The 25094-nt window shown below is 43.3% G+C and overlaps 1 protein-coding gene across 1 annotated transcript in view; it reads right to left on the bottom strand.

Annotated features, from left to right (window-relative positions):
* The window catches only part of arap2 (ArfGAP with RhoGAP domain, ankyrin repeat and PH domain 2), a 332431-nt gene extending 308744 nt beyond the window's left edge, over positions 1–23687 (bottom strand). Inside the window, exon 1 of the mRNA XM_067988973.1 lies at positions 23514–23687. The gene's annotated coding sequence lies outside the window, so the exon portion shown is untranslated. The remainder of the gene's footprint in view (positions 1–23513) is intronic.
* Positions 23688–25094: the final 1407 nt, after the last annotated feature.

Here is a 25094-nt window from a genome sequence, read left to right as displayed (position 1 = left end):
CTCTTGCCTCAGAGTCAAAAGGTTGTGGGTTCAGGACCTACAACCGAGACTTGAGTACGTAATCTAGGCTGGCACTTCAGAGCAGTACTATCGGACGTGCTGTCTTTCTGATGAGGTGCTAAACAGAGGTCCCATCTGCCCATGGCACTATAGGAAGAGGAGCAAAGAATTTCTCCAGATATCCTGGCCAACATTTATCTCTCAACCAACATCTATTGGCCAAATTGTCTGCTGTATTTCCTTCTTTCGGAGGAGACGACATTAAACAGAGGCCCCATCTGCCCTCTCAGGTGGGCCAAAAAAATTCCCATGGCACCATTTCAAAGGAGAGCAGGGGAGTTCTTCCCAGTGTCCTGGCCAATATTTATCCCTCAATCAACTCCTAAAAAGAATATCTGGTCATGCTCACATTGCTGTTTGTGGGACCGTGCTGTGTGCAAATTGGCTGCCGCGTTTCCTATATTACAACAGTGACTACACTTCGATAAGTACTTAATTGGCTGTAACGCGCTTTGGGATATCCTGAGGTTGTGAAAGGCGCTATATAAATGCAAGTTCTTTCTTTAATTTACTATATTTAAAAAAAATAGGGGACACGGTAATACATCATTTCAATTTTAGCAGCTGCTATTTTTCTTCCACCATGCCAATTCTTGCCTCCCTACTCAACACACGTCCTTCAGTACCTTACTCAATCGATCACTATTGACGAGTGTCAGCAAGTTCTTCAACCAAGAAGAGAAGAATGCCAAGCTATGTAAGGAAATCTGAAATTCAAGTTCCTTGAATAGCATACTATGCTCTGACTGTAGAAGTATTGTTATAGACTGTATGTTATCCACCAATGATAGAATGTTGTACTTGGGCTGTTTTGGCAAAAAAGACTGAATCCATGCTATTTGTAAGGATATACATGTTTTAAGAGTGTCAGCTACACTTCCGACATCACACTTCAAAGCACCAAAAGCAAAATAAGAGAAAGCCAGCTATTTCATACTGATTATTTTTTTCTATCTGAGCCAGAAATTTGCAAATATATCTTTCAATCTGCAAACTGCCTTCATCAAGCAGCAATTCAACTTATTGAACTCTGGCTCTGTCCAACTATGGAAACTATTTGTGGCCTTAAAAGGCAAACCAACTTAAGCAAAGCATCACCTTAGTAGGAGAATATACTCAACAGGATCTTGAACCCACAACCTCCGACTCAGATGCGAGAGTGCTACCACTGAACTAAGACAGAAAGAAAACTCAAAATTCAGCAGTGGTTATACTAAGGCAAGTTCTAAAAGAACATTCTTCAGAAAACCATTAACTTATTATTTATACAGGCATATATAAAAGAGATGGATGCAACAGATAATATAGAGTTCTTTAAAGTCCTTATCAAGTTTTGGAATTTTTTTCTTTTTTCCACTCAATATTTTCTCAGATTCAGAGATACCAGCCAGTCCCATAAGTGAACACTGTGTCTCTGACGATCTGGAGTGCACCTTATTCTGACCAATATCTAGGTAGGCAATACCAAGACCTGGGAATTATTACAAAGAATCCCTATTCTGTACACTGGCTGCTGGAATGTGTCATAGCCCACCATGTGATTTTCACTCTTCGAGAAGCAGACTGAATATGTACCCTTACCAGATTAAGATTCAGATTCAACCAACAAAGGGTTTTATTTACATCAGCAGGTAAATTAACAGTAAACACAACAGTTAAACAGATCTTTCCCTATTCTCCTCAATACTTAAAATAATAATGCACCACTTTTTCTCTAACTTTCGACTTGAAAATATAGACTCACATCTTGGCCAGCAGAAGAGGCTACTGTTTGAAACCTAGCTAAGCTATTCAGCTGGCTGTTCTAGTACTTGGAAGAACACCAAGCTCTCAGGCTGCAGCTGCTGAATTAAAACACTAAATGTAGACCAGCAAATGTGGGGTAATTTTAACTTGTGGCAAGTGAAGTCAATGGAAACAGAAACCAGGCAAGGTGTACAATGGGCAGCCGATCTGATATTGCCCATTTTACACGATCACCAAAAGTCAAAATTACCATGATGCCCAATATAATTCCTTAAACTGACCATCAAAGACGACACAGCTGTTAATCAAATCCACTACTCCAGGCTGAGGCTAGATTAATTGTTTTGTGTTGAGTAGGCATGAATCACCTCTGCAACTATACTGAAACAAAAAGGTAATTGATGACAGCGTTTCTCAATTCCATTAGATCAAACAATCAACTGTCAATATTGAAAGAATAGCCAACCTTGACAATGATGTTAGTGATGAACTTGATGTCCTCCAGATCAACTAGATGATTAACACTTTAGACAAGCCATTGTGCTTGACCCAGAAACTTGGGCCTTGTGCAGTCCACTCCAGCCAATTTGTCTGAACTGATGGCTTTACAGTTGAAAAATACTTTGCGTCCCCTTTGGGGATTAACCACTTACATAGAAACATAGAAAATAGGAGCAAGAGTAGGCCATTCAGCCCTTCGGGCCTGCTCCACCATTCAAAATGATCATGGCTGATCGTCTAACTCAGTACCCTGTTCCCGCTTTTCCCCCCATATCCCTTGATCCCTTTAGCATTAAGATTTTACATTTTACATTTGGCATTACTAGAAACAGCATGCAAGTTAAAAATTCAACACAAGCAGAAATTCATTTTGGTAATCTACATTTGGAAATCCAACCTTGGTAATAAAACCAAAAACAGAGAATTATGGCCAGTCTTTAAATTATACTTGGCCGGTCTCAAGTGGACACTCCTTTCAAATACTTGCTTTGCCAATCTCTTCAATTTTTTTTAATCCCTTGTATAACACCTGATGATCAGTTTTGCAGCATATCATTGCACATTTACAGAAACTAGATTGTGGTTTTGTGTAGTCCATTCAGCTATTTCAAAAGGTAGAGCTTTCTGCACAGTAAACACAATAATTGCAGTACAACTAATACTTTGAAGAAAAATGTCAAGAAAATTAATATACTTTAACCTTAGGAAATTAATAGACTTATGAAATATGGTTGTATAAGGGAAAATCCTGCAACTTCAGAGGATAACTTTTCTCTGAATAACACTTGTAATAACAGAACAAAACATTTTGCAGGGTACTTCTTGTTTAACAAGCTCAAATTAGAACATCGTGAAAACCAGATGCATGCAGACACTGAAGTCTACGATGCCAAGAAAGTGATCTCATAACCACAAGGAATAGAAGAAAAAGCATATAAAGCTGAAACTCACAGAAATTTGCAATTTATTTTCATAGTGTGGCTGAAGATCGGTCAGCTGGTGCATGATTTATTTTTAATTTACATGTACTGGAGCCCCAATAGAAGCACGTAGTGGCACACGCAAATCACAATATAAATCAACACTTCTTTATGGCTTTTAATCTAGTTATGAGTTTTCCACAGAAGTCAGCTTCATATGAAACTTGTTGAAGGACACAGTAAGCCCAAAGTACCCATGCCATCACAGAAAGACTAATACTGTTTGAAGACATGAACAAAAAGAGGAATTCTCCACCAGAACTGTGCTCTGTGAATTTGTCAAATGGAATCATCAGTTATGTGGAGAGTGCATGGTGAGAATTCCCATTTGATCATGCTACAGGACATCTACTGCACATGGATTTGCTGAAATGAAGATTTACAGACAAGATTTCTTCCAAACTAAAACCTAATTTCAGTACATATAGCAGAAGTCAATGATCAAGTTATTACCTGTGATGGAACTTCCCTTGCCCTTTGATGCAGAAACAAATATTTACTCAGCTCAAACAATAAGCATAATACTGGTGCTTAATAAAAGTGCCTCCTTGTTAGACTAATGCTGACATTTTGTAAATGGAGATATAACTATTGCAAGGATACAGTTTACCTTCTCAGTAAAGCTAAGTCTTCAGTCTCAGCTGTTCTTTTATAAACAGGTGATTTAATGATACAGGTTCAACTACAAGTACTTCTGGGAAGTCAGCTCGGTGCTCAGCATACTTTAGAAAAGCAGCCTTTCATCACAGGTGGTCTTTAATGCTTGGAAGGCATACAGAAAATAAAGCCACCACAGGTATAAACAAAATTAAGTATCACAACACTAATGTAGAAAACCAAATGTAAATAAAAGTTGCATTTCTACAATTACAATATCATAATGATCAAGTGGTTCTAAACAATTTGGGCATGGACTACTAAACTATAAAAACCTCAAAATATCACAGGTATTGTAAATGGAATATTTCATGGCAGACAGCTCTACTTGTGCATTTCATATCCACCTGCAGGTTTCTCCCTTGCACGTTATCTGATCAGCCTGAGGTGACATTCATCATATATCTTATGCAACCATGTACCTTTCCTTTTGTTAAAAGAAAAATTGACTCCATTTCATAGATATGCAAGAAATCTTTTTCTACAGTCCACAGTAACAGTGTGACAGGGCATCATCAGCATTCCCACAATTAACAGGAACCTCAACATAAGCTGAGATGTGAGCTGGAAAACAAACTGACCTACTTTATAGGACTTTCCAAAGCTACTTGTCCTGCCTGCTGTAAAACTGCTGACAATCACAATGGCCCCGATTATTTTCCTCCAATCAGTCCCAAAAGTAGATCAGCAATGACATGCCAGAGGCTGATGAATACCAATTTTAGGAGTACATTTTTGGAGTTCTGGGAGAGGCACAGTAAAGGCTTCCAGCAAAATTGAAAAAAATAATAAAAAGGTACTTTTCCAGAGCAACAGAAAATAAAACCAGAGAGCTTATAGGCAAAGAAACTAACAGGATATAAAGTAAAAAAGCAAAATAAACCACTTTCAAAATATACTTTTCCTGTAATTCCCAACATTTATATCTGATCTTACTCATGGCCGTTTATAGTTCCCCCAGTAGCCCTATGGGTAAAGGCACTGTCTGGTGTTCCAGATCTTAACCTCGGTCAGTGCTGTGTTTCTGAGATAAGAGGTAGTTGAAGTACTACAATGGGCTTCAGCGACCCTGGACTATGGAGGGGGAAAAAATCAGACTGGTTTCCTGCTTTAAATCGCTTTCAAGTGGAAAATATATATAAGTGGACATCGTGAGGGCACGATCAGACTAAGTGGATGCCCCATCTTGATCATTGAATAGCCTACCAACACTCACCACCAGGGCTCATACAAAGTTTGCCCATTTTGGTAAGGTGTTGGAAAGCTGGTACCACCTAAAGAATTGTACTCTTAGCAGGAATCAGCATTTTCACAAGAGTAAAAAAGGGGAGAAAATTGTGTGGGGGGGTGGGGGGGGCAGGGGAAACACAAATCTGCAAAATTTGTGTGATTTGAGAACACTGCAGTACTTCTTTTATGAATGTCATTACACATCAAAGATGTAAATATATGGGGTATTTCCACAACCCTGTGTCCCAGCAGGAGCTACACTTGCAGGGAGCAGGGTTTGGAGTTAGGCTACTTCACTGTAGCTCCAATTCTCTGACTTCACTCCCTGTGAGTGAAGTTTCCATGCTAGGATCACAAAATTATCTCCACAACTTAATCTCAAGGTTCAGATAACACTTTATGGTATCACTCAACTCAGATTATATTTTAGCCTTTTATGCACACCCAAATATTTGTAAATCCCAATCATAAGTTACACAATGCATCATTTTAGACAGGGAATCACAAAACTGCAACCGCCAATCCACCAGTGCTGCCAGATTCAGGCTCCTGCCAACTCCCTCTCTCTCTACAAACCGTTCCACTCACCAGTTTGTTCCTCACCACGATTCTCCGCCACCGTAAAAGAACAATGTTTTTATACACTCTGAAAAGTCTTTTAGTTCAAAATTAATGTGTTTCAGTGCATGCTACATTCATAAATCTTTAATAAAAAAATGTAAACCCTTTTGATTATGCAACAACATTGAAGCATGGTCATCTGTAATGTTACTCTGGATAAGGCAAAATTGAGTGTTTAATCTCATGGAAGTCCTCTCTTCTATCATGAAATGCACTAAATGGTTTGCCACTACCATTAGTAAATGGAATAGAGACTGTAATTACAATAGGTTTATAATTTAAATCCTGAATCTGCCTAACTTTAACATTAATGACACCGTCAAGTCTCCAAAATGGCAAACGCATATTGTAATGCCTCCTATTTTCCATTTTAGAAAAATTCAGCCTTGCAATGAATATCTTCTGCCAGACAAAGCAAAATTGCTTTACATTAGTTTAAACCAGGGACAGTTATAATGTAGCCTGAGGGCTATCTGTGGCCCTCACCAGATCTGCTGATCCACTTGTCTCTGAACCTTGACTTATAGTGGGTATTCAGTGCTGGAAATGCTATTGGAAGATGACAAAGGGACAGTGACAGCTGAAAAAAGAGCAAAATGCACAGAGGTGCTATACGGTAGATGTGCGAGACTGGCCCTGGAGCACGTCACTGCTCAGGATTCTGCTCATCAACTAAAAAAAAGTTGTCAGGACCTCTGCTGTCAACCCTCATAAAATGCAGGAGATGGAGGGAGAAACAGGGAAACAATTTGACTTTGCCAAAACAGTCATTAATGCACATTAATTGTCTGTATTAAATCAAAAGTAGTGCCGTGTGAGTTGAGAAAATATTTCAGGTAAGTGGAAGTTATCTACGACTGACTCTTAGGATTCCTTAAGCATCAAGAAAGAAAACTTTTCTACAGCGCTTGATCGCATCCTCAGGATCTCCTAATGCACTTCACAAAAAATGATTTTTTTTTAAAATTCGTTCACGGGATGTGGGCGTCACTGGCAAGGCCGGCATTTATTGCCCATCCCTAATTGCCCTCGAGAAGGTGGTGGTGAGCCGCCTTCTTGAACCGCTGCAGTCCGTGTGGTGACGGTTCTCCCACAGTGCTGTTAGGAAGGGAGTTCCAGGATTTTCACCCAGTGACAATGAAGGAACGGCGATATATTTCCAAGTCGAGATGGTGTGTGACTTGGAGGGGAACGTGCAGGTGGTGTTGTTCCCATGTGCCTGCTGCTCTTATCCTTCTAGATGGTAGAGGTCGCGGGTTTGGGAGGTGCTGTCGAAGAAGCCTTGGTGAGTTGCTGCAGTGCATCCTGTGGATGGTACACACTGCAGCCACAGTGTGCCGGTGGTGAAGGGAGTGAATGTTTAGGGTGGTGGATGGGGTGCCAATCAAGCGGGCTGCTTTATCTTGGATGGTGTCGAACTTCTTGAGTGTTGTTGGAGCTGCACTCATCCAAGCAAGTGGAGAGTATTCCATCACACTCCTGACTTGTGCCTTGTAGATGGTGGAAAGGCTTTGGGGAGTCAGGAGGGGAGTCACTCGCCGCAGAATACCCAGCCTCTGACCTGCTCTCGTAGCCACAGTATTTACATGGCTGGTCCAGTTAAGTTTCTGGTCAATGGTGACCCCCAGGATGTTGATGGTGGGGGCTTCGGCGATGGTAATGCCGTTGAATGTCAAGGGGAGGTGGTTAGACTCTCTCTTGTTGGAGATGGTACTTATCTGGCGCGAATGTTACTTGCCACTTATCAGCCCAAGCTGGATGTTGTCCAGGTCTTGCTGCATACGAGCTCTGACTGCTTCATTATTTGAGGGGTTGCGAATGGAACTGAACACTGTGCAGTCATCAGCGAACATCCCCATTTCTGACCTTATGATGGAGGGAAGGTCATTGATGAAGAAGCTGAAGATGGTTGGGCCTAGGACACTGCCCTGAGGAACTCCTGCAGCAATGTCCTGGGGCTGAGATGATTGGCCTCCAACAACCACTACCATCTTCCTTTGTGCTAGGTATGACTCCAGCCGCTGGAGAGTTATCCTCCTGATTCCCATTGACTTCAATTTTACTAGGGCTCCTTGGTGCCACACTCGGTCAAATGCTGCCTTGATGTCAAGGGCAGTCACTCTCACCTCACCTCTGGAATTCAGCTCTTTTGTCCATGTTTGGATCAAGGCTGTAATGAGGGCTGGAGCTGAGTGGTCCTGGCGGAACCCAAACTGAGCATCGGTGAGCAGGTTATTGGTGAGTAAGTGCCGCTTGATAGCACTGTCGACGACACCTTCCGTCACTTTGCTGATGATTGAGAGTAGACTGATGGGGCGGTAATTGGCCGGATTGGATTTGTCCTGCTTTTTGTGGACAGGACATACCTGGGCAATTTCCCACATTGTCGGGTAGATGCCAGTGTTGTAGCTGTACTGGAACAGCTTGGTGAGAGGCGCAGTTAGTTCTGGAGCACAAGGCTTCAGCACTACAGCTGGGATGTTGTCGGGACCCATAGCCTTTGCTGTATCCAGTGCACTCAGCCGTTTCTTGATATCACGTGGAGTGAATCAAATTGGCCGAAGACTGGCTTCCGTGATGGTGGGGATATCGGGAGGAGGCCGAGATGGATCATCCACTCGGCACTTCTGGCTGAAGACGGTTGCAAACGCTTCTGCCTTGTCTTTTGCACTCACGTGCTGGACTCCGCCATCATTGAGGATGGGGAGGTTTGCAGAGCCTCCTCCTCCCGTTAGTTGTTTAATTGTCCACCACCATTCACGACTGGATGTGGCAGGACTGCAGAGGTTTGATCTGATCCGTTGGTTGTGGAATTGCTTAGCTCTGTCTATAGCATGTTGCTTCCGCTGTTCAGCATGCATGTAGTCCTGAGTTGTAGCTTCACCAGGTTGGCACCTCATTTTTAGGTACGCCTGGTGCTGCTCCTGGCATGCTCTTCTACACTCCTCATTGAACCAGGGTTGGTCCCCTGGCTTGTTGGTAATGGTAGAGTGAGGAATATGCCGGGCCATGAGGTTACAGATTGTGCTGGAATACAATTCTGCTGCTGCTGATGGCCCACAGCGCCTCATGGATGCCCAGTTTTGAGCTGCTAGATCTGTTCTGAATCTATCCCATTTAGCACGGTGATAGTGCCACACAACACGTTGGATGGTGTCCTCAGTGCGAAGACGGGACTTCATCTCCACGAGGACTGTGCGGTGGTCACTCCTACCAATACTGTCATGGACAGATACATTTGCGACAGGTAGATTGGTGAGGACGAGGTCAAGTAAGTTTTTCCCTCGTGTTGGTTCGCTCACCACCTGCCGCAGGCCCAGTCTGGCAGCTATGTCCTTCAGGACTCGGCCAGCTCGGTCAGTTGTGGTGCTACCGAGCCACTCTTGGTGATGGACATTGAAGTCCCCCACCCAGAGTACATTTTATGCCCTTGCTAGCCTCAGTGCTTCCTCCAAGTGGTGCTCAACATGGAGGAGGACTGATTCATCAGCTGAGGGAGGACGGTAGGTGGTAATCAGCAGGAGGTTTCCTTGCCCATGTTTGACCTGATGCCATGAGATTTCATGGGGTCCGGAGTCAATGTTGAGGACTCCCAGGGCTACTCCCTCCTGACTGTATATCACTGTACCGCCACCTCTGGTGGGTCTGTCCTGCCGGTGGGACAGGACATACCCAGGGATGGTGATGGAAGAGTCTGGGACGTTGGCTGAAAGGTATGATTCTGTGTGTATGGCTATGTCAGGCTGTTGCTTGACTAGTCTGTGGGACAGCTCTCCCAATTTTGGCACAAGTCCCCAGATGTTAGTAAGGAGGACCTTGCAGGGTCGACTGGGCTTGGTTTGCCGTTGGCGTGTCCGGTGCCTAGTGGTCCGATGCCGGGTGGTCCGTCCGGTTTTATTCTTATTATAACTTTTCGTAGCGAGATTTTACAACTGAGTGGCTTGCTCGGCCATTTCAGAGGGCAATTAAGAATCAACCACATTGCTGTGGGTCTGGAGTCATATATAGGCCAGACCGGGTAAGGACGGCAGGTTTCCTTCCTTAAAGGACATTTACTCAGTCGCTTATTTTTAGAAAAGGAGCATCTGGAGCCTGCTATCTCTTACCACATCCTTAGCTCTCTCCCTCTCTCTCTATCAGCATCTTTATCTCTCCATCTTCCCCTAAACTCACCACCCACTCCATTCACCCTTGGAGGAAAAAAAAACTCTTCCCCCAGCTTCCTTGATCTTTTACTCAAATTCTCAATGCCCTCTCCTCTGGCTCTCCATCCACTACAACACCTCTGCCACTATTGACCTATATCACCACTCCCTCAGCATTGCTTTCCATGCTCACATTCCCACGCGAGTACAGTGGATAGTGGTTATGGTACTGGTGTAGCAACCCAGAGGTCGTGCGTTCAAACTTAATTGAACAAATCCGGTAAATTGTGAGCTGCCACCAGAAAACAAAATGACCATGATACTGCCAGGTTGTCATTAAAAACCCAACTGGTTCACTAATGTCCTTCAGAGAAACTCGGGATGGGCAATAAACGCTGCCCTGCCATCTTCGTCCACATCTCAAGAACAAATATAAAGAAAATTCACTCACCATCTCCCGCCATTCTTTCTTCATTGCACAGACCCCACTTTGTACCCTTTTAAGTCTGAGGGCTGAAAACTGGAACACACTTGGTGCACAACTGAACGAGTCCTTAATTGACAGAACAGGTTCAACTATGTAAACATGTCTGACTGTCCTAAGCCAAATCTTCTGGCCCCTGGGTTAACGAGGGGGAAACTGACCACACTTCCCAGAACACTTTTGAATGACCCATGCTGGAAAATGTGCATATACAGGCATCGGGGGAGGACAGGGTTTGGTTGGCTGTAGTACCGCCATCTAAATGGTGCATGTAAACTATAGGGCCATTTTAGCCAAAGTTAGTCAGTACCTCTGGTATCCTAATGTCATCAGCCAAATAGTGGCAGTTTCCATTGCTCTTTCACATCTATAAAAACATTGTGCTTGTTTTACATAGGACTATTATATGCACTATAGTCATGATGTGGAGATGCCGGTGATGGACTGGGGTTGACAATTGTAAACAATTTTACAACACCAAGTTATAGTCCAGCAATTTTATTTTAAATTCACAAGCTTTCGGAGACATTTACCTGAGGAAGGAGGAAGTCTCCGAAAGCTTGTGAATTTAAAATAAAATTGCTGGACTATAACTTGGTGTTGTAAAATTGTTTACAATATGCACTATAGAGCATAGATAACATTTACCATTGATGGAGAAAGACACAAACAAAATTTTAGCAAGATTAAATTAGCTCACATGACAATGTTATCTTTTCAAAAGGTGGCCTTGACCCCTAGCAAGTAGGTAATGTATCTGCCAAATAACCTTTGTCTATACTTCTTCCATACTTGCTAATGATTCCTCACCCACATCTAGTCACAAGAGGAAATCTTGACTCCCACAAAGCCAAGCCAGCCGATAAAAAATAAAGGCTACTTAGAAACTGTATAGTTGGTGCTACTGGAGCTTAGGAGTCCATACATGGTTCAATTGACATCACATCACCCAATGCAAACAAACAGAATATGTCAAAAAGAGGAAGTGAGAAATAATGGCCCAGATTTTCACGTCTAAATAACGGGAAGGCTAACGGCACTATTATTTATGCGCAAATGGTACAGCAACTTCAGGTGAGAGGAAGATGCGCGGTTAAACTCAAATATCCAAAAGTTGCTGTCCAAGTTCGCCGCTCCACCGTTAGCTGCGCAGAAACAGCATTTCGTTGCCTGCCTCACCATTGAAATGCATTGAACGGCGTGAAGTTGCTGAATTTGCGTGGTACATACAAACTGAACTCACCACAGAAAGTTAAATCTTGTCCGTTCCAGTCTCCATACCCTTTTATCTTCGTGATAAGTGTTAATTACTGCCAAACAACCTATCTGGCACTGAAAATTAACTATTACGGCCCCGATATTAGCGGGGAGGCAGGATGGTAGCTGGGGAAGGGGGGTGGGGGGGCGCGACTGGGCGTGTGGGTAACCTGCCCAATAAAATATGTCCATCCAAAAGCTGCACAGCAGGCGGACTGTACACCCGCATCACAGGCTATCAGCTGGAGGAGCTCTATTTAAAAAGGGGCAGTCCTCCAATGGTTGCTCCTGGAGCAAACACCCACACAGTACAATGGAGCTGCACAGAGGAAAGGCTGCTCCTAGATTCAGCAATGCCTCACTCCAGTTGCTACTGGATGGGGTGAGGAGGAGGGCTGTCTTCTACCCAGCAGACGGGAGGAAGTGTCCTGCCTCTGCCACCAAAAAGGCCTGGCTCAAGGTGGCAGAGGAGGTCACCAGCAGCAGCATCTTCTGCACCTGGATCCAGTGACCTAACGAGGTCAGCCAAAGTGAATACAGTTACTGATTCTCCTACATTCCATCTTCCACATCACCACCCCCACCCCCCAACTCCTTCTGCACTGCCAACACTACTCTATCACATCACTCCTCACACCCTCTCAAAGCTCATCCTCAACTTACCTGCATTTCCTCACCACCCCAGTACTCACCCCACCACTACCACTCAACCCAATCCTCATACAATGGCACGGATCGGTCTTATACTCACCCTCTGATGCATCTTTTTCACGGTCAGGCACACGCTAGCCAATGCATTCATCGGTTGGCCATGTCACCATCACTCACGCACGCATCTGTACTTTCTCTCCTTACAGAAGAGAGCCCTGAATGCACGGGAGAGGGCGACGACTCGTGGGAGGCCACAACAAATAGTCATCCTCACAGACACGGAGCAGGAGGCACTGCAGCTCAGCCGCACCCTCAAGTGCCTGTCCGTCAGAGATGCCGAGACTGGCACCCAATAAACATCTGGTGACAGAACTTGAACATTCAGCACACACAATATGAAATTATGTTCACATGCCCTGCCATCTTCAGCACCTCAGTACGCTCATCGCAACATGACACATCTGTGATCATGCTTAATATTGCCTTCTGTGCTTTTACAGGGCTTTCAGCAACCGCTGTGACGGCAGAGGGCGATTCCTCAGGAGGACCTGCCGGCCTCAGATGTGACGGTGCACCCTCAGAGCGAGCCATCCACCAGCGCAGATACTCACACCTCGGTGGGTCCTAGACCGCAGTTAGTTGGGGTCGCACATGGTGAGTTACCACACACGTGAGCACGAGCAGACACTGGTGGCAGGGGCAGCTGCGGAGAGTCCGCGTCGGTGGGAGCACTCCTTCCCAGGCTCTGCTCAGCTGGGCACAGATACTGAACCCTGGGGGCCATCCTTCAAAAGGAGAATGATCTAGGGGCAGCAGCACATTTGCGAGGTGCTGGAACAGGTGCCACACACACTCTCCACAATCACGCAGAGGATGAAGGAGTCCAACTCCTGCATGAGTGGAGTGATGGCACAGGTACGGGAGGGAATCTGAGTTCCCACTGCGGGTAACTGCGGGAATATCTGCGATGGAGGGAAGGCTAGCCTCCATTGAGCTTCAAGCACGGCTCACAACTAAGTCCACTCAGGCCCTGACAACAGACTCAGGGTGAACAACATTCTGCCACCTTAAACAGGTAGGAAGATACACTAGCACTGGCCTTACAAGGCTTCACACATATCCTCCAAACTATCGTCCAGCAGAGTGGTAGGAGTGATGTGGGCCTGGCCCAGGGGAGGGATGATGGCGAAAGGGGACATGGAAGTGGGGACGTCACTCAAAGCGCTCCCACCTCTCACCCGTTGCCTCCTCTCAACTTGTACCCACAATGTTGCTTCCTCTCCAGGTGGCCGAGTCTGCCCCTGCACAGGTGCAGGTGGAGCAGTCTTTGGAGGGGCCCTCACAGGCACCAAAACCCAGAGGGCGTAGGCCCAAAGCATCTAATCGGTCAGGGCATGAACAAGAGCAACCTGCCATTACCTTTGACGCAGCCACAGGAGATACAACACATAGAAGTAGTCGGAAGCAAAAGGCCACGGTTTTGTAAGCACAAAGGGAACGCACAAGGATGTTTTTTTTTTAATTTATATTTTCTTTTTGTTAAACTCACATTAAATATTATTGTCACCACTATTACCATGTCTTGTCAATTCTTGACTGGCTTCTGTAATAAGGCCCTTTCATGACGTTCACAACGAATGGCGACACTTGATGCCACCCATTGGGTCACTTTACAGTGGGTGTATGTGTAGTTGCAGGACTCTTTTGGGTGGGCTGGCGTGGGCGCTGCTCTATTCAGGTGGTGTGAGGACTGGACTCTTCACACTGATGTTAGGAGAACCGTTCACATTTCAGTGACTCCCTGGCCTCACAAGCAGCCAGGTGAGCCGCTGTTCTGCCCATGAGTTGCTCCTCCTCCATCTCTATGTGGGTGGCAGATGTGGATGGGGCAAACTCAAATGGCACCCCTCTCTGTTGTGCCATGTTATGCAGGATCAACACACGACTATAATGCATCCCACTCTGTCTGGTGCATATTGAAGCGCTCCCCCAGAATGATCAAGGCAACTGAAGCGCATCTTGAGCAGCCCTATAGCATGCTCAACTGTAGACCTGGTAGCGATGTGTGGCTGTCGTTATATCGACGCTGTTGCTCGGTGGTGGGGTTCCTCAGTGGTGTCATGAGCCACGTGTGCAGGGGGTATCCCTTGAGCCCGAGGAGCCAGCCCTTGGGGATGTTCGGTGCGTGGAAGAGGGACGGGATGTTGGACTCCCGGAGGATGAAGGAATCGTGGCAGCTGCCAGGGTATCTGGCGCACACGTGAAGGAATCTCTTGCGGTGGTCACAGATGAGCTGAGTGTTGGTGGAGTGATAGCCCTTTCTGTTGATGAACAGTCCTGGCTCATGTGAAGGTGCTCGTATTGCTATATGGGTGCACTCGATTACACCCTACACCCATGGAAAGCCAGCCACAGCATGGAATCCCACTGCCCTCTCTGTCTGGCTGAGGTCATCCATGGGGAAGTTGACGTAGTGCGAGGCCCTGCAAAACAAGCCGTCTATGAACTGCCTTATACGCTTGTGTGCAGACGACTGAGAGGCCCCGGCGGCACCCTGGAATGATCCGGAGGCGAAGAAGTTGAGGGCAGTAGTGTCTTTGACAGCGACAGGTAAGAAGATGCTGCTCGGCCCAGCCAGGAGCAGCTCGGCATGAAGGAGGCTACAGATGTCTGCGACTACCTGGCGACCAACTCTGAGCCACTGTATGCACTGCTCCTCAAAGAGGTCCAGGAAGCTGAGCCTCGGTCTGTAGACCCTGTGGCGCGGGTAGTGCCTCCTGCAACGTCGCTCTCTCTGTTGTTGCCCTCCGTGCTCTTGTGCAGGTGCCTGTGGCGCAGCACTGTGTTGTGGAGCTCCAAGTGGCGGAGGTGGACGCTGTGCCTGGTGAGGCTGGTGATGTTGCTTGTCCTCGGATGTAGTGATGAATGCAGCTATGGAACCTCCCCATCCTGGCGGTGTGAGTTTGAGGGGGTCCGTAAAGTAGTTAAATATGTTTGAACAGCAGAGTTTTGGGGGGAAAGTAAGAATTTTGAGTGAAAACACAAAGGTCGTGCAGCCAAAACTTTGTCTGAAGTGACAGAGTGCCCTGCTAGAATAAATGAGGTTTTCTCCCCACCTGTCAAATACTCATTTGCATCTCCCACTGGCTGCTGGCTGCAACAGGGAGTGTTTCCCAAGCACAGGAAACACACTGAGGATGCTTCAAAATCGCACCTCTGCCAAAATGTCGAGTCAATCAAGCAGTTCAAGTACTTCAACCATGCAAAGTATCATCCCGCTGGCTTTAACTGCCAGTGAGACTTCTGCATTAGGGAGGCACGTGCGCACCCGGACGCATCACTGGGGAACCCGAACGTCAGCAGGTTGGAGCCAGGCTCCTAAACCACTCGGGATTTCAGCGATTTTCGGAGACCCCCGCCCCCAACGCACCCACTCCTTCACACAAAAAAAAATCGAGCCTTACAAGTGAGAACTCTCATTCCTTCAGGTTTTAATTGTTGTTGGAGATTTTAAAAATGTTAAAGTTCAAATTTTTTTTTAAACTTTTCCTTTGTCTTTTTCTTTCTTAATCCAATCTTTCTTTCCCTCTCTTTATTTCTCTTTCTGTACCTGATTTGATGTTGAATTCACCCTCTCTAATTTACACTTCCTTCTCAGTCCTTGTGCTGTTAATTTCACAATCTTTCAATCTGATTGGTTAAGGAGATACGCAGTTCACTCAGGTCCCCGCTGGCCTGTTTCCCTCGCTGTGATTTTGTTATCAGCTCACACTTTTGGCAACTTGCCATACAAAAAATTTTAAAACCTAAATGTGCAAGGGCAAGTCTAACTAACAGCAGATGCCATTAGATGGCCTGCCACAGCAAAACGTGGCCCAATAATATATACAAAAGGTCATCCAGCCACAGTACAGGGGAGGAGGGGGAGCTAAGATATAGGTAAAGTAGGCTGAAGAGGAAACAAACAAATTTCATTGTTGTAGTTCTATTCAGCACTTGCTTTACTATATCAATCACTATGGAGGTACGTTAACCAAAAATAGTGCTGGAGAAATTAATGGGACTGAAAGCTGATAAATCCCCAGGGCCTGATAATCTGCATCCCAGAGTATTAAAAGAGGTAGCCATGGAAATAATGGATGCATTGGTTGTCATCTTCCATAATCTATAGAATTTTGGACAGTTCCTGCAGATTGGTGGGTGGCAAATGTAACCCCACTATTTAAAAAAGGAGGGAGAGAAAAAACAGGGAACTATAGACTGGTTAGCCTAACATCAGTAGTAGGGAAAATGCTAGAGTCTATTATAAAGGATGTGATAACAGGACACTTAGAAAATATCAGTGGAGAACCAGTGGATGTGGTTTATTTGGATTTTCAGAAGGCCTTTGAAAAAGTCCCACATAAGAGGTTAGTGTGCAAAATTAAAGCACATGGGATTGGTGGTAATATACTGGCATGGATTGAAAATTGGTTAACGATAGGAAACAGAGAGTAGGAATAAAGGGGTCTTTTTCAGGGTGGCAGGCAGCGATTAGTGGGGTACTGCAGAGATCAGTGCTTGGTCCCCAGCTATTCACAATATATATCAATGATTTGGATGAGGGAACCAAATGTAATATTTCCAAGTTTGCTGACAACACAAAACTAGGTGGGATTGTGAGTTGAGGAGGATGCAAAGAGGTTTCAAGGTGATTTAGACAAGTTGAGTGAGTGGGCAAATACATGGCAGATGCAGTATAATGTGGATAAATGTGATGTTATCCACTTTGGAAGGAAAAACAGAAAGGCAGAGTATTATTTAAATGGTGATAGATTGGGAAATGTTAATGTACAAAGGGACCTGGGTGTCCTTGTACACCAGTCACACTGAAAGCAAAAATGCAGGTGCAGCAAGCAGTTAGGAAGGCAAATGGTATGTTGGCTTTCATTGCAAGAGGATTTGAGTACAGGAACAAGGATGTCTTACTGCAGATATACAGGGACTTGGTGAGACCACACCTGGAGTACTGTGTGCAGTTTTGGTCTCCTTACCAAAGAAAGGATATACTTGCCATAGAGGGAGTGCAGCGACTGAGAGGATGTTACCCCTCATGGGGGAAATCTAAAACTAGGGGGCATAGTCTCAGAATAAGGGGTCGCCCATTCAAGACTGAAATGAGGAGGAATTTCTTCTCCCAGAGGGTCGTGAATCTTTGGAATTCTTTACCCAAAAAGCTCTGGAGGCTGAGTCATTGAATACATTCAACGCTGAGTTAGACAAATTTTTGAAAAGCAAGGGAGTCAAAGGATATGGGGAAAGGGCGGGAAAGTGGAGTTCAGGTAAAAATCAGATCAGCCATGATCTCATTAAATGGTGGAGCGGGCTCGAGGGGCCGAATGGCCTACTCCTGCTCATATCTCTTATGGTCTTACGGACTGATTCCTGGGATGGCAGGACTGTCGTATGAGGAGAGGTTGGATCGACTCGGCCTGTATTCACTCGCGTTTAGAAGAATGAGAGGGGATCTCATTGAAACATATAAAATTCTGACAGAGCTAGACAGACTGGATGCAGGGAGGATGTTTCCCCTGGCTGGGGAGTCCAGAACGAGGGGACACGGTCTCAGGATACGGGGTAGGACTTTTAGGACTGAGATGAGGAAAAATTTCTTCACTCAGAGGATGGTGAATCTGTGGAATTCTCAACCACAGAAGACTGTGGAGGCCAAGTCACTGAATATATTTAAGAAGGAGCTAGATAGGTTTCTAGACACAAAAGGCATCAAGGAGTATGGGGAGAGAGTGGGAATATGGTATTGAGATAGAGGATCAGCCATGATCACATTGAATGGCGGAGCAGACTCGAATGACCTACTCCTGCTCCTATTTTCTATGTTTCTATGTTTCTAAAGCACGTGGAATATTCTAAACACAAAGTTGTTAATATATTATATGCATAGGCCTCCTGACTCTCAGTTTTTATTTTCTCTTGAATGTGAGCCAAAAAATAAAATCAGGTGAAACCAGCTGTGAGAAAACTTTTTTTTAAGATTTAAAATAAAAAACTTTGGAAGGAATAAATAAAATATTTCAATAGTCACAAATTAAATAAACACTCCTAATTATCTTCACAAAGTATAATGCTAAAAGGTGTTAACATGCATCATTAACCAATTAACTGCATTCTCCAAGCCTCCTCCATAGAACTTTTGTTCAGCTTGCACATAACACAGGCTGCTAAAGCTGCACTCTACATCAATGCTGTCAAGTGCTTTTTGTATCAAATGGGGAAAGTGGCTGCCCCTCACCACGTTCCTCTTCTTAGCTCCTTTCCCTTAGTCTACCCTCCTCTCCTCAACCTTCTCCTTTCTTGCCTTTTGCCCTCGTACCACCAAACTCACTGGCTCATCTCTACAGCTGGGAAGTGCTTCTTAAAAAGTACTTAAAGAGCTTATAATATATCAACTGAATAATGTTTAAACTTAGTTGATGTATTGTAAGTACTATAAGCTTTTTAAAAAGTAATGAGCAGGTTTCTCAGCTGAAGAGAGGGCAGCGAATAGACGCAAGTAGAGCTAGCACTATTGACATTTTGAAGTCCTGAGTCAATAAACTGGCCAAGATCGGCTGCAGAACCACCAGCAACCGAAATTGAGGCACACCACACGGGAGAGGCTGGAAGACCACTAATGTCCCACAGTTTCTCAGAGCTTCAGACTGGATGGCCTCATTGGAGTGCAGTCAGCCAGAGCTAGAAACATTGTTTGAGATGTCACTAAGTAAATGGAGCAGACAGGGGTTCAAAATGCAAAATGTCTGCTCCAACCGTGAATGGTTGGCAACTATGACAATTATGGAGACATAAACGTTGAAATAATTTAAGGAAAGGTTGAATGCCACGATGAGGGATTTGTAGGATTTTTCCAGATGGATGAGCAGTAACTTGTATTCAAATACCACTTACAAACGTGTAGTACCGCTACTGTACCTCTGGTTGGTTGTTTGTTTCTTCGATATTGTGCAATTTGAAGCATGAAAGTTAAAAACAAAATCAATAATAGACAGTGGTGTTTATATTGCCACTAGAAATTTTAGTAATTTCTCAAGCAAGTAGTTTTGCCCAAAAGAAGGGAAAGGATCCTTTAAAGTGTGGTAGTGACTGATCCATTTGTTTCATCTATGCTGGCTGCAAAAGTCTTGGAAAGATCCATATATCTTGTCTGTTGGTACTCTTAAGATCTGCATTTGATATTAAAATAAGTTTGGCATATTCGGTTCTTAAATTCTGCTAGATTTATAATGTAATTTACATGTAGATATACAATGAATGTTCCACTGTTATTAGGTAGTTCAATCATGTACTGGGATGCGGTTTTTTTGCACAATGAATTTTATTTGTTCTTTCAATTAAAAAAAGTTTAAAAGTAGTCAGTGAGGAAGGAAAAAAAAGATACACTTATATCGTATCATCACATTTCAAACATCTCAAACTGCTTCACGTACAATCAATATGAAGTTCAGTCACTGTTGTAATGTAGGTCAATGTGAAAGCCATTTTGTGCTCAGCAAGATCCCACAAACAGCAATGAGATGAATAACCAATTAATCTGTTTTTGATGGTAATGATTGAGGGAGGAACGTTAGGCAGGTTAGGAGGTTTTTGTTTGTTTGTTCTCACCACTGATGACAAATCACAAGTAGTAAACCGATTTCACTGCCCGCCTCAACTAAGCATTTTCTGTGCAATTGTTGTCCAGTTGAACTCGCTTGAGAAACTGAAAGGATTGTACACACCCTGTAAAAATATTAGGTAATCTCACCAAAATCATTTTATTTTTCCTGGTAGAAACAATAGACAGTTTCATATCTGACACATGGTGGTCAATTGGTTAGCACTCTGTCACAGTCGCAGCCCCTTATAATGTACTTACAATCTGTCTTTGTGTCCAAAAATGCAGTGCTCAAGTCAAATCACAATGCTATGTTTTGAAAAATTGTAACACAATAGTTTTATAGCATGTACAGAACAAGATACTTTATCACCACATTTTCTGAAAGTCTGTACCGTCACACATCAGGACAAAAACTTTCTGTAATTTTACAACTATATTAAAAATCAAGCCTTCTATTTCGCCACTATATTACACATTCATCATTTCTTGTTATCAAGAGCCTCCTCTTCTAGGACGTCACATTAATGTGAAAAGCCAGCCATTTCTCACCAACAAAATGATGGGCAAACTACTTTATATCAATAATATAAAAATAACACGGTCCACGATAGCTGATAGATGTGCAAGCATTCGTGATGTTACCACTCATGCACAGACAGGCCCAAAACAACTTAGGAACAAATATGGATCTGTAATTCATCACTGAAGGTATGCTACTCTACAAAATAATATGCACACAGGTATGTCATCTTCCTATATTTACTGAGTACTCAGCCATTAAACTGCAACCTCAAGTCAAAATTCCTCTAAATAAAAGGTCATCAACCTTTATTTCATCATGAGCAAATGTGACCCCACTATTCAAGAAAGGAGGGAGAGAGAAGAAAGGGAACTACAGGTCAGTTAGCCTGACATCAGTCGTCAGGAAAATGCTGGAACCCATTATTAAGGAAATGGTAACAGGGCACTTAGAAAATCATAATATGATTAGGCAGAGTCAACATGGTTTCATGAAAGGGAAATCGGGTTTGACAAATCTATTAGAGTTTTTTGAGGATGTAACTAGCAGGGTAGATAAAGGGGAACCAGTTGGATGTAGCATATTTGGATTTTCAAAAGGCATTCGATAAGGTGCCACATAAAAAGTCATTATGCAAGGTAAGGGTTCATGGGGTTGGGGGTAATATATTAGTATGGATAGAGGATTGGTTAACGGACAGAAGAGATTTTCAGGTTGGCAGGCTGTAACTAGTGGGATGCTGCAAGGATCAGTGCTTGGGCCTCAGCTATTTACAATCTACATTAATGACTTAGATGAAGGGACCAAGTGTAATGTATCCAAGTTTGCTGACAATACAAAGCTAGGTGGGAAAATAAGCAGTGAGGAGGACGCAAGGAGTCTGCAATGGGATATAGACAGGTTAAGTGAGTGGACAAGAAGGTGGCAGATGGAGTAAAATGTGGGGAAATGTGAGGTTATTCACTTTGGTGGGAAGAATAGAAAAACAGAATATTTTTTAAATGGTGAGAAACTATTAAATGTTGGTGTTCAGAGAGACTTGGGTGTCCTCGTACAAGAAACACAAAAAGTTAGTAGGCAGGTACAGCAATTAGGAAAGCAAATGGAATGTTGGCCTTTATTGCAAGGGGGTTGGAGTGCAAAAGTAAAGAAGTCTTCCTACAATTGTACAGGGCTTTGGTGAGACCTCTAGGGGAATCAAGGGATATGGGGATTGGGCAGAAAAGTGGAGATGAGGTCGAAGATCAGCCATGATTTGACTGAATGGCGGAGCAAGCTCGAGGGGCCATGTGGCTTAATACTATTTCTTATGTTCTTATAACACTTTCACAGTCTTATGATCACTTGTGGGAGCTTTCTCAACTGAGTAGTTAAAATTTGTTTGTGCAAATGGCTCTTCTCATAGTGATGCTAAGTTCCTGCATGTATGGAGATACCTCCCTTATAAAACTGGCCTTCGTAGACAAAAATGAGTGGGAAAAGCCCAATTTGTTTATTTTTTTTAAAGTCCAGAAATGAATTACAGACATGAATAAGCAGTGATCCACATAGCTTTAGGCCTTCTATTCAAACAAGTACTTCCTAAAAGAAACATTAAATTGGGTTTATGTCTGTTATATGTCAATGTCAGCTGTTACTCTATGCAAAATGAGGCACCTTAACACTGGGTCAAAAATTCATTTTAGAATTAAAAGAAATGTAATATCTGGAGGCTGATTCTTGAAAAGAGGGTGGTTTAATTTCAACTTCTGCATTCAAAAGTCACCAAAGCCAGCCATCATTTAAAATGTCTCAGCAGCAAAATCTCCTCTGAAAATCAAAACAATTAGGACATCAGCAGCAATACTGGCTCAACAACTGAATTAACACAAGTACAGACACACTCATGAACCCAGGCATGATTCAGCAACAGTGTGTGGTAAATCAGCTCCCTCACAAGGTTGGGCACAGTACCCATTTCATGTTGGAACCCTAATGATGTCATCCGCACTATTTAAACAAATACAATAAAAGCTGATGTAGACAAAGGGACATTTATCACACTCTTGTAACCACCATATTCAAAGAAGAGTCCCCACAGTCAGGACCTGCCTCCTTGATTGGCATTTGTTGCTAAACTGAGGAAGTTTCTAAAGGGTTAACTTCTCCGTTCTCTCCGCATATGATCACTGACCTACTGTGTTTCCAACATTTCTGATTTAGTTTCAGATTACCAGCATCTGGTGTGTTTTACTTTTTACTTGAGGAATTTGAGGGTGGGTTTGATTCTTGGCATATATTGCACTAAATCCTACCATGCTGGCAATTAGGGAAAATATGTACTTTAGCAGGCGGGCTGACACAAAGTATTTTATGTTACTTAAATTTGGCATGGCATACATGATCAATTAAGCAATGATGTTACCACACTCAATTTATATTTACAAACACATCTTGGAAGAAAATTTCAGGGAGCGCAGTGACTCTTTAAAGCTCCTGTTACCTACATTCTTTTGACATCTCTGTTTAAAAAGCTAAAATGGTATTTGGGCTTGTTGATTGCTTGTATTAAAAATAAATAAAACTTCCATCATTCTTTCTGAAGGTCAATGAGTTAATTGAGATATATATACACACACACACTTACTTCCTGAACATCTATCATGTTTAAAATTTCCCCAAAAGTAAGTTAATCATTTAATACAAGTTGATAAGTTTCTTGAAGGAGGGCAAAAACACACAAGGCGGTTAGCTCCAAACCAGGCCAACAGAAGCCGAATGCCAGATAAAATCGATTTCGTTACTTGACAATTTAAGTAAGGAGGTGACAAACCAGGTTACTTCAGCAAAACATTTAATCTCTACAAGTCTAACATAAATATTTCTCAACAGAATTATACACAAAAATAATTCATAAAACATATGCAATTTTATGAGATTCTGAACTCTATTGGAAGTTTTGTAATAATGCATGTGTGGCCCAGCTTGCATACATTTATTTCACACTTATCTTGCAGATCCAACCTACCTGAACCAGGACTGTTCTGAAAAGCCCGTCTGTGTCTGTATCTGTATCTGCCTCACTTCAAATCCTTCACAAACGACACACGAGTTGTGTTTTTTTTTCTCCCCTATCGATAATATATTCGGTATTTAGTTGAGATTACCAGCTAGCACTCATTGAATGCAAACGCAGCTTTCAACCTCACAATTTCTACTCTCACAAACACACCGCCCACCAGCGGTAACCGCACGAACAGGAAAGAAGCAGGAAGTCGCAAAGTTTTGGAGGACCAACCCTAGTCCTCCTGGTCCACAACTTTAGATGGCGCTGCCTCATCAGCACGGGCAATAATTCAGTGCAACTAATAGGGTTGTTGCTTTGCTCTAGGGCAGTGTTTGCATGTTGTGCTTTATCGAATACACCACAGGCTGTGGCGATCCAGGGTTCAAAGCAATTTTGAACAGTGACAGAAAGATTAATTGTGTGTCAATCCCATGCTAAATCTAAAACCAGATTATGCAGAATGTTATCAGCAAGGGGATTCAAAGTTGTTTTGGGTGCATCTGATATCTTTATTGCGCAAGGTGAATAAATTGCATAATCAGCTCCACTTGCAATAGCTTGTGTGATCAGAGTAAAAAGGTCATTAATAAATGCTGTTGATAGCTGAGTGTGCAGAAGCATGAGCACTGTGGGATGCACACTACATTCAGACTCCAGCCTGTGCAATGTTAGCTGATGTCAGCTGGGGTGGTGGGCGGAGTCCTATAAATAGCTGAAAACTGTGAATGTTGGGTTTCACAGAATTTAGCTCAAATGTAACACCTCACAACTGAATGACCTACTGACAACGTCCAGACTTATGTGAATCATAACTGGCTATGAAACTACACCACAATGACTCAGGGCAGAAAGGATTTCTTAAGCTGCTAATGATGTCTTTTTAAAATACTTTGTTATTGCACAGTTATGAAAAAACGAGTCTTCTTCTGCACTTATGTATTTAGGTAAATAAATTCATCTTGTCTACATTCATATTTGCATTCACTTGTTTTTATGTTAAATCTATTTTAAGTATCAGCTTGGCCCAATAGTGGCACTCTTGCCTCTTACTCAGAAGGACATGAGTTCAAGTCCCACTCTAGGATTGTGAGTATATTGTGTAGGTTGATACTTCAGTGCAATACTGAGGGAGTGCTGCATTGTTGGAGATGCCATCTTTCAGATGAGAAGTTAAACTAAGACCTGCTAAGGGTGGATATAAAGCACCCCATGACACAATTGAAGGAACAGCAGTGGAGGTGCCCGAGTCAACATTTGTCTGTCAATCAAAAACAGATAAACATTTTTTAAAATCTCATTGCTGTTTGTGGGACCTGGCTGCTGCATTTTCCTACAAAACAACAGTGACCACACTTCAAATTCATTGGCTGTAAAGTTTCTTATATTTAGCGTTAATACTAAATCAACATTTGCGCTGTTGGATTAATCACAGACATAATGCATTAGAACACAAGCAGTAAATCACCAACTAAACCAATTAGTGGATCTGATGAGAACCAAGTTGTGCTTTTGCACCACTCTTCATGCACTAAATATCTGTGA

Source organism: Heptranchias perlo, chromosome 1 (assembly GCF_035084215.1).
Source record: "Heptranchias perlo isolate sHepPer1 chromosome 1, sHepPer1.hap1, whole genome shotgun sequence".
Lineage (NCBI taxonomy): Eukaryota > Metazoa > Chordata > Chondrichthyes > Hexanchiformes > Hexanchidae > Heptranchias > Heptranchias perlo.
The sequence above is the reverse complement of the archived record's forward strand: the minus strand, read 5'-3'. Positions and strand labels throughout refer to the sequence as shown.